A 9,464-nucleotide genomic window follows, 5' to 3' on the forward strand; every position below is an offset into this window, starting at 1 on the left:
TTTCATTTGATACCCATATTGTACAAACGCATTCTAGAGTCACCCCTGGTCCACCTTTATGGCGATATCTCGAAAAGGCGTCCACCCATAGAACTAAGGCCCGCTCCCTTTTAAAATACTCATTAACACCTTTCATTTGATGCCCATATTGTACAAACGCATTCTAGAGTCACCCCTGCTCGACCTTTATGGCTATATCTCGAAAAGGAGTCCACCCATAGAACTAAGGCCCACGCCCTTTTAAAATACTCATAAACACCTTTGATTTGATACCCATATCGTACAAACAAATTCTAGAGTCAGCTCTGGTCCACCTTTATGGCGATATCCCCAAATGGCGTCTACCTATAGAACCATGGCCCTTTTAAAATACTCTTTAATACCATCCATTTGATACACATGTCATACAAACACATTCCAGGGTTACCCTAGGTTCATTTTCCTACATGGTGATTTTCCCTTACTTTGTCTCCATAGCTCTCAACTGAGTATGTAATGTTCGGTTACACCCGAACTTAGCCTTCCTTACTTGTTCTAACCTTGTTTCCATTTGGATATGTATTAGAGAACTACATTAGAGTTCTAATGTAAAAAATATTGCTCTGGCGTTAGAATCTGTGTTTGCTGGGGAAAAAACTTCGACTATGAATATGCTTTCTTTCCAGTGGCGAAGCGAGGGAGGAAAGGGGGCATCTTGCCCCGGGCGCTACTCACAGGGGGCGCCAAATGGTCCACAAAGCAGAACTTCCTGGATAATTTGTATTTTTATTATAACTGATTTCTGGAAAAAAATTTCTATACTTAAAAAATGCATGCATATGTATATCCGGAACACTTGCGACATGTTGTGGAATAATTAAAAGCATATATCTTTTTTTCCCACGTTCAACGTTATGATGAAGTTATTGAAAAATGCTTTAACAAAAACTGTCAAACGTGAATCTGAAACACGAAATTCGAGACACTCTCTGTGAAGAAGCAATAGAAAAAGCTAAGTCTCTTTTTGAAAAATGGGATATTGATATAGTAAAACGTGTAAGAAGGCGCCGCAAAATGCCCCAAGAATCGGCTAGAGATGTTGGTCTTTCCGCAGAATGTGAAATTTCTTGCGTTACGAAAAGTGTTCTCGATCATCTCCAACAAGAAATACGTACAAGATTTACACGACTAAATCGCCCTAATTTTAAATTTGGATTTCCCTTAGACGTTGGAAATTCGTTAAACAAGGATTATAACGACTTAGAAAGAAATTGTAAGAACTTGGGTGAATATTATAATACAGATTTCGATGGAACAAAACTTTTTATCGTAATATGTGACTGCAAAATATTACTTCGCAGTAGAAAAGAAATTGAACCTGAAACTCCGTTAGAATTACTTACCATTATAATCTCGTATGGATATGTTTTTCCAAACTTGCGAGTGGAACTTCAAATACTCTTGACACTCTCAGTACGAACGTTCATTCAGCAAATTAAAACTGATTTTGACATATTTACGATCAACGATGGGGCAAGGTCGTCTAATGGATCTAATATTATTAAGTGTGGAAAAACAGAAATTTGAAATGATAAATTTTGATGATATCATTGATATATTTGCTTCCTCAAAGGCAAGCAAAATTTGCACATAGATATTAGTTTTACTAATGTATTATAATTATATTATTATTAAATATGTATTTTATTCTACTTATAGATGATAAAAATAGAGGAAGGTAAAACCATTCTCTCTTCTCGGCGGCCATACTGTTTTTTTGATTTTTTAAACAATTTTAAAATCTCTCAAAAATTTTTTGGAAATGCCAAACCAAAGGATACACACAATAATTTTAGCATATTTGACTTTTACAAATGCCCGATAAAAAATTAAAATAAAATAGATCGAAAATTTGGTATGAATTTTTTTAGTTCGGCTTTATAGTTTGCTTTATTTATTTTTTTTTTAACTTGTACGATTTAACCATGCTTGGCCATAATTTGCACATACCAGCATCCAGCTTACTTCCATCAATAGAGATGTTGCAGGTCTTCGCAGCTGGACGAATCACCTAGTCCAACTGGGGGATATTAATTTGTGGAGGCTGACGGAGGTCCAAGGAATCGAGCAGTTTCAATATGGTTTTACCAAAAAGAAGTTACTATTACAGATTTTTGTTCCACATTACAGACGAATAGATGATTTGTGCTATACAACAGGCTGGGCCATACAAAAAGATCGAAGTTGGGGCAGAATAACGCTCATATCCTTCGGAAGTGTGAATTCTTCTTTGGTGATGTCTGCAAAGGCGGGAGCCTGACTTTGAAGGAAACCAAAGATTCTGCGTTCGTGTTGCTCTGGATCATACTACACCAGATCTTATCATAGGGCTTATGTAGATGTCTTCTTATCTGCCTTGGAGGCGCAACTACATCAATTGGTTGTCTTTTGGGATGCCTCGGTGCTCAAACGTCTTAAGCAGATATTCCGTGGAAGTTCTAAGTGGGAAATTTAGCAGCCCTGCAACTTTCTACGTTGCAACGATTTGCGGATTTTGATGCATCTTTGTGCATTTTAGGCAATTTCGGATGCGTTAGTATTGAAGCAGAAACTGTGTTCGAACGTCACAACCAAAAGTTGTTGGGGTTCTACAGTAGTAACGTTATGCCATCGAAGTGGCTGTCCAGTTGTTGTGTTATGTGCAAGGTCCACGTCGTGAACTATATGGCCGTATGTACAGTATGATCTTCCCACTGGTTCGGAACTGTCTACAAAAAGGATAAAATCGTACTAGAAACAATATGTAAAATCTCTGTCCTGTTCGAGTACAACTTTATAGTACCAACAAAAGAACTAGGTCTAAATTTGTACACTAGTTCGAAACTATCGAAATAATGTCAATAAATCAACTAGTTCTAAAGTGGAAAAATGTATCTAGTCCGGAACTATAGAAAAGGTAATGCAAAGGGGAGAATTACCACCGCCTAGGACATCGCCAGGTTAAATTCGCCAGTTGAAAGCATATGAAAGAGTAGTGGTTCCGGATGCACTAGAAGCGAATCAGTTTTGAACTAAAGATTTTCTCTACGGGGCAAGAACATATTAATTTCTTCTTTTTTTTCGGGGACATTGTGGCAGCGCACTGCCCTTAAGTGGCCCGATGAAACCAGGCTAATCCTGTTTTTTTTTTTTTTTTTTTTAATTCATACATACTTTTTTTTTTTTTTTTTTGTATAATTCTTATTTATGTGTTATTTATAATTTTTTTGTCTTTGAGAGGCAGTTGCTTCTTAAGTGCCGATATCTAAAACCGCTCAGCTACAGAGAAACTCATTAGCTGAGAAATATAGATTCACAAAATACAATTTTATATAATTTTTTAATTATTAAGAGAAGATAGAACCGCATTTTTTATGGCAGAGAGCGAGTCCGAAACATCAATTATTCTCGAGTGAGAGTTATAATCTTCACACAAATATAGAAAAGGTTCGTGTAGTTGGAACTTGCTTCTGCATTGTTTAAGAATTATAGGTTTATAATGCCTTGAAACTCGGCATGGAACATTCAAGTTTACTTCGCTGAAAAGAAATGGGCTTGAAATCGATCCATTTAAAAGTCTAGCCATAAAGAGTACACCTAGCATTTCTCTACGACTTGCAAGGGTAGGAAGATTTATTAGTTTTAATCGATTAGTGTAAGGAGGAAGATTATACGGAGAGTCCCATTGAAGATTTTTCAAGGCGAAAAGTAAAAACTGTTTTTGAATTGATTATAGTCTATCCACATGAGCTTGATAACGCGGAATCCAAATTATCGATCCATATTCTAATATCGGCCTCACCAATGATTTAAAAAGGGTTTTTGTAACGTAAGGATCACTAAACTCCTTTGCCCATCTTTTCACAAATGCTAAAATTCCTCTCGCTTTATTGACTGTGGCATTAATATGAGGGTTGAAACTAAGTTTGCAATTCATTGTAACTCCCAAGTGGACAAAAACATCAACGCTTATAGGGCCAAGGGCCAATCTAGGCAGGAAAGGGCTGAGGGAAAATCCAGCCAGGGTATTCCAAGGCCGGTACCTCTCGGGGAGGGGCCACCGACCGGGAGGCCCTTGGGGCGGCTGCCGCCCATCTCGTAGCCACCAGCACGGCTGCCACTCGGCGTCAACCGTCTGGCGGTTTGGCTGCTGGGGGCTCCAGGGGTGTGGGGGGGCGGATCTAGGGTCAAGGGAGTCAAAAAGCCCAGTCATCAGGACAAGCGCTGGGCTGCCCGGATCCTGCGTAGGAATGCCTCCTCGCCGATAAGTGAGGGGGAAGTTTCCGCGGAGGACTGGGCGAAGGCTCAGCGCGATCTTGCTTAGGCGAAGCAGATGTTGCCGGAGTTCAGGCCGGACTGGGTCGAGAGCGATGAAGTCTCGAAGCGCCAGCGGTCTATGGATGATGTGACGATGCCAGGTCGGCGAAGCTTTACAAAGCCGCCGTTTCGCTGATAGGGGAGGTGTATCCGGGCGCGCGCCTCAAGGTAGTGGAGGCGTGTGATATCCCCTCACGACCAAGGGCGAGAGCCTGGTTTCCAGTGACGCCAACGCACCCCGCTGATATCCTGGAACTGCTACAGGAGTACAACCCGGGTATACCGACCCAAAACTGGAAGGTGGTTAACGTGGAGAAGACTGAACGGGCCACGATGCAGATAGTCCTGCTGCTCGACAGCGCAAGTGTCGAAGCGTTGAAAAGGCAGGATTTCAGGGTAAGCTACGGCTTCAAAAATATAAGCCTTAAGGTTTATAAGGCTGACGTAAACCTTGCATCTCGTACGGAGGTCGCTGAACTCCTAATGATCAGCTGATAAGCGAAATCATTGGGCTTTACAGACTTTCAAGCCCTATAAATCGCCGGGCCGGATGGAATTTTTCCGGCTCAGCTCTAGTATACTGCCGAACTTATAAGGCCCTGGATTAAAGGGATGTTTATAGGTTGTCTTGGGCTCAATTACGTACCAGTATCGTGGAGGGAAGTCAACGTGGTCTTTATCCCCAAGGCAGGGAAACCCTCCCACTCTAAACTAAATGATTATAGGCCTATAAGCTTATATTCTTTTCTGCTTAATGCGCTCGAAATACTTCTAGAGGACCACATCAGGAGGAAGATTGAGCCGTCGCTTCTTTCGCAAGCACAGCATGCCTATACTAAGGGCAGGTCAACTGACACGGCCTTGCACTCATCGGTATCCGCTATCGAAAGGTCCCTAGACCTCAAGGAATACACATTGGTGGCATTTCCAGATATAGCGGGTGCCTTCAACAACGTTCTCCCGGAGGTCATCACCTCGGCGCTGACCGATCTGGGGGTGGACGCGTGCCTGGTGGAGTTTATATACAATCTGCATACGCGTAGGCAAATTAAAACTGAGCTAGGTGGATGCGTGATCCGCAGACCGGCCAGCAGAGGCACTCCACAGGGAGGTGTTCTCTCTCCGCTACTTTGGGTGGTTACCGTCAACCAACTACTCCGCCTCATGGAATCAGAAGGTCACCAAATGATCGCGTATGCAGATGACATCTGCGTCACCATGCGGGAGAAGGGAAGCATGGAAGGGGCACTATCCAAAATTTCGCACTGAGCCACAGACACAGGCTTGGAAGTCAACCCGGATAAAACCGAGTTTGTCCTCTTCACGAGGAGGTATAAGGTACCAAATCTAACACCGCCAAGAATTGGGGGTACGTTTTTAGTGTTTAGCGATCGAGTCAAGTATTTGGGAATAATTCTGGATAGGAAGCTATTATGGAGTGACCATATAGTGGAGCGATGCAAGAAGGCAGCAGCAGCGCTGTTCACCTGCAAGAAGGCAATTGGCACCTCCTGAGGATTCTCTCCCAAGGTGACATACTGGATTTATACAGCCATTGTGCGCCCGATTCTTCTTTATGGTGCCTTGGTCTGGTGGCCTGCACTAGCTAAAACTACCTATCTTAAGACGCTTCAAAAGGTGCAACGGAGTTCGGAGCTCTGCATCACCGGGGCTCTCGGCTCCACTCCATCTGAAGCACTCAACACAATGCTATACCTTCCACCTCTTGACCTGGTGGCGAAGGAAATAGCGGTCATCGCCGCTCTACGCATAAGGGAAACAGGTCTCTAGTCAAATGGATCTAGTGGACACGCAACAATCCTGGGCACGAGCGCCCCAGTCCCAATACCGGTGCGCACTGACTACTGCACGCCAAAAAACGTCTTCGTTAAAAATTATAGTATATATATATACCATCGCGACAGGACTGGAATACCAGACAACATACGGTACCGGGTGCCATCAACATATTCACGGATGGTTCTAAGCTTGACGGGAAGGTGGGAGCAGGCCTCTTTTCGCCGGATCTGGGTCTAGAGGTCTCTTTTCGCCTACCAGATTACTGTAGTGTTTACCAAGCGGAAATGATGGCGATACACAGGGCTGTGAACCATCTAGGGTCTATGCCTAAGGATGGTAAACGGGTGGTTATTTTCTCAGACAGCCAGGCCGCCTTAAAGGCCCTGGACTCATTAGTCGACAACGCAAAGCCGGTCACTGAATGCCGCAGATCTCTTAACGAGATGGCTCAGCACTTCAGTATCGGCCTTATATGGGTACCTGTGCACAGGGATATCGAAGGCAATTGCAGAGCAGACGAGCTGGCCAGAAGAGGCACCACCGACGATATCCTTTCGGGAAATGAGTCGGTAGGCATACCCATGGCCACTTTCAGGCTTCGTGTGAACACAAGCACTATAAGAATCGCAAATGGACTATGGTCAGCCATATCATCGTGTGAGACATCGAGGCAAACCTGGCCCTCATATGACAAGGGGCGCACAGAGGCGCTTCTGATTTTAAACAAGTCAGCTCTATCGTCCCTGATAAGGGTTCTAACAGGGCATTGCCTAATAGGCACGCATGGTGCTAGAATGGGGGTAACGACCTTCGACTATTGTCGCAGCTGCAGATGTACAGAAGAGGGAGAGAGCGTCCAGCACCTTCTCTGTCACTGTCCAGCGCTTAGTAGGCGTAGGATGGATATCCTTGGTAAACCTTTTCTACATGACCTCGCTGAGGTCTCTTGCTATGAAGTAAAGGCTCTGGCAAAATTTATAATTTCCACGAGGTGGTTTGACCCGCTTCAGGTAGGGTAGGGGTCCTCCTTTGAGTCCGTATAGGGTATTACAATGGGCCCATTGGTGGCCTAAGTAGTGAGCTGTTACCATGGTGTTCAGCTCAGCCCTTGCAACCTAACCTAACCTAAACCCATTAAAGACGTGAGTTGTAAATTTAAGCAAATTGGTTGTGGTTGATTTGGCTCTACAAAAGCAATGCTGAGAACTATCTATCAATGTAGAAATCGAAAATGTAAGGTGATTAGTAACGATTGCTTCGAAAAACTTAGGGATAGCGGATAGCTTTGCTATTCCACGATAGCTTTCAACAGACGACTTGCTTCCTTTTTTATGGAGTGGGATAAGAAAAGATTCCTTCCAAGCCGTCGGGAAAATGTCATTTTTTAAAGAGAGGTTAAACAGATCAGTAAGGGGCTGGTAAATGTATTCCGCACATTTTTTAAGAAAACATGTTGGGATCAAATCGGGACCGTATATGAAGGATTCTTTTAGGGCCTTTAGATGTAGTAGAACATCTTCAGGCAGCAAATGTGGGGCATATATTGAGTTACTAGAATGGAGCTCATACGGATAATTTTTAGGTGATGAATCAACCACAGCAGAGTAATTAGAGTGAAAGAATTGAGCGAAGAGTTTGCAATCTCTTGATCGTCGCTGGAAATGCTATTTCTAAACTTCATGGCAGAAGAAAATCCGTTAGTTCTGCGTTTAGAATTTACGAAATCATAAAAAACTTCGGGTGGCAAATAATGTTTCTTTTACATATGTAAGCTTTATAACACTTTTTATTAAGTTCAAGATACTTATGACGGAAAATAGCGTACTGTGCATAATGAGAATGTAAACCGGTTCTCCTATATATAATTTGAATAAACGTGATTTCTTATTTTTAAAGCTTTTAAATCTTTAGTAAACCAGCCTTGCACTGGTTCAATGTACGAGCATGTGCGTTTGGGCACATGTTTTTCAAATAAAGTATAAATGGTTTTATTAAAATGTAAAACGTTTTCCTCTACATCCTCTTTATATCGAGGCCACGTTATCTCAGAAAGCTCTTTATTTAAATTGTTGAAATTAGTTTTGGAAAAATCAAAGCATCTGGTAGAGACACGTGTTTTGTTAGTGCAGCCGACTTCGTTGCTTATGATTTCGTAATTTATCTCAAGAGAAGGATGGTAAACGTCTTCTGGCAAAACAAGAGGTTCACACCGATTTATATAGAGTATTTTTCATACTTATTCGGAAAGAAGTTGATCTGATTAAGGCAAAGATCAGGAATTCCATCCAAAAAGTCATTGTTATGGATCTTGGATGATACGGGGACAATATTGTGATCAACGGTATTCCAAGATATATGTGGCAGGTTAAAGTCGCCAATCATTGAGTCCGTGGGCTTTATCATCGAACTGACTGATTGTAACAGTGAAATATGGTGCATATACACTGGTAGATCAGCAGACGGTGGAATATAGCAAACGGCTAAGTAAATATGACCCCGGCCTAGTAAGATTCGGATGCATTTAAACTCGATGGAATCAACTTCGGCTAATTAACATCTTCAGGTGGAATTGAAGAATGTACAGCTAGCAAGACACCACCTCCGGTCCTATTTAAGCAATCATTTCTATAGGTCTGATACTCACCGCAAAAAATTTCGGAATTTAAAACATTGGGTTTCAACCATGTTTCGGTAAAAGCAATAATATTATAGTTACAATGAATGGTTTTCAAATATAAGTCAGTTAATTTAGTATTTAAGCCTCTAACGTTTTGATAGTAAATGCTTAAGCAAGATGTTAAATTAAGTTTTTTGGATCGGAACTTTGAGGAGGAATTTTTGCTACATTTTGAGTAATCTCAATAGTCTTATGCACAAATTCGCGAACAAAAGCCCCTGGCGGCCAAAATGCGCTGTCCAAAAGTTTATCAAAATTTTTTGAATAGACATCAATTCTAAATGAAGAAATGTTTCTTTCGTAATTAAATTTAAATTTTCTTAAAGTCATGCCGTCAGCCTTTATTTTCGAAATGACATTAGACTTGATATCCTCAACGGAAGTGTCTTTGTCAAAGCGAGATACAAAAATCGTTTTTTTTTTTGAGCGGGACTACAAATTACTGAGACTTCTTAGCCGGTGCTTCTGAATAAGAAGTCACAGATTGAGAAGTTACAGTTTCAGAAGTTACAGTTTGCGACTCTGAGGTTTTTTCCGCGGCCTTAGAAGTGGATGGAACCACAGCTTGCGGATTAGGTGAAGCCAAGTCTATGAGCTCCACTTGCGGAAGATTAATGTTCTGAGCAGGATTAATATTCAAAGCGTTAGGTGA

This window comes from Eurosta solidaginis, chromosome 4, assembly GCF_040869045.1.
Source record: "Eurosta solidaginis isolate ZX-2024a chromosome 4, ASM4086904v1, whole genome shotgun sequence".
NCBI classification, from domain to species: domain Eukaryota; kingdom Metazoa; phylum Arthropoda; class Insecta; order Diptera; family Tephritidae; genus Eurosta; species Eurosta solidaginis.